Below are 681 nucleotides of genomic sequence, written 5' to 3' on the forward strand. Positions count from 1 at the left end.
ACTAATTAAACTAATTAAATTAATGATCCAATAATTTAATAGTCTAATCGGTTTGATTCTGATAATTATAATTTTGATACAAATTAAAAATATTAAAATAAATTGAATAAACAAAAAACATTTAAAAATAAAATTAAATAAAAAATTATACATTTAAAATATTTTTTGAAAAAAATCACAAACATTAACAACAAAAAATATGCTTGTCTTAGGAGATAATTCGAATTTATCTCATGCATAATTTTTTGATTCAAGTTTTAATGGTATTATCTTCTCTTAAATTATTGGATGAACTACTTGTATAACTCTTAGATATTCTCTAACCTGATTTATAGCAATAATTTTACATTTTTGATCAATTCTAACGATCACAAATTTTGTCAATGAATTATAGTTCAAATGGCATAGTCTTTACATACTCAATTAAGAGGTTGCGGGTTTGAGTCTCCTATTTTTGATAAAAAAAAATCACAAATTTTTAAATTTCTTTTAAAATTTTAAGTACACGCATGTGCAACTATAAAAAAATACTATTTCAAAATTTTGTTTTTTTTTCTCCCTTATTACCAAAATATATAGATTTTGAAAATAGTATTTAAGGATAATATAATATTTGTCTTTATTGTCTTAGCCTTATCTTTAACGTTTCCAAATAGTTTTAATTTAAATATATTACAAAAA

Source organism: Arachis ipaensis, chromosome B09 (genome assembly GCF_000816755.2).
Source record: "Arachis ipaensis cultivar K30076 chromosome B09, Araip1.1, whole genome shotgun sequence".
Taxonomy (NCBI): domain Eukaryota; kingdom Viridiplantae; phylum Streptophyta; class Magnoliopsida; order Fabales; family Fabaceae; genus Arachis; species Arachis ipaensis.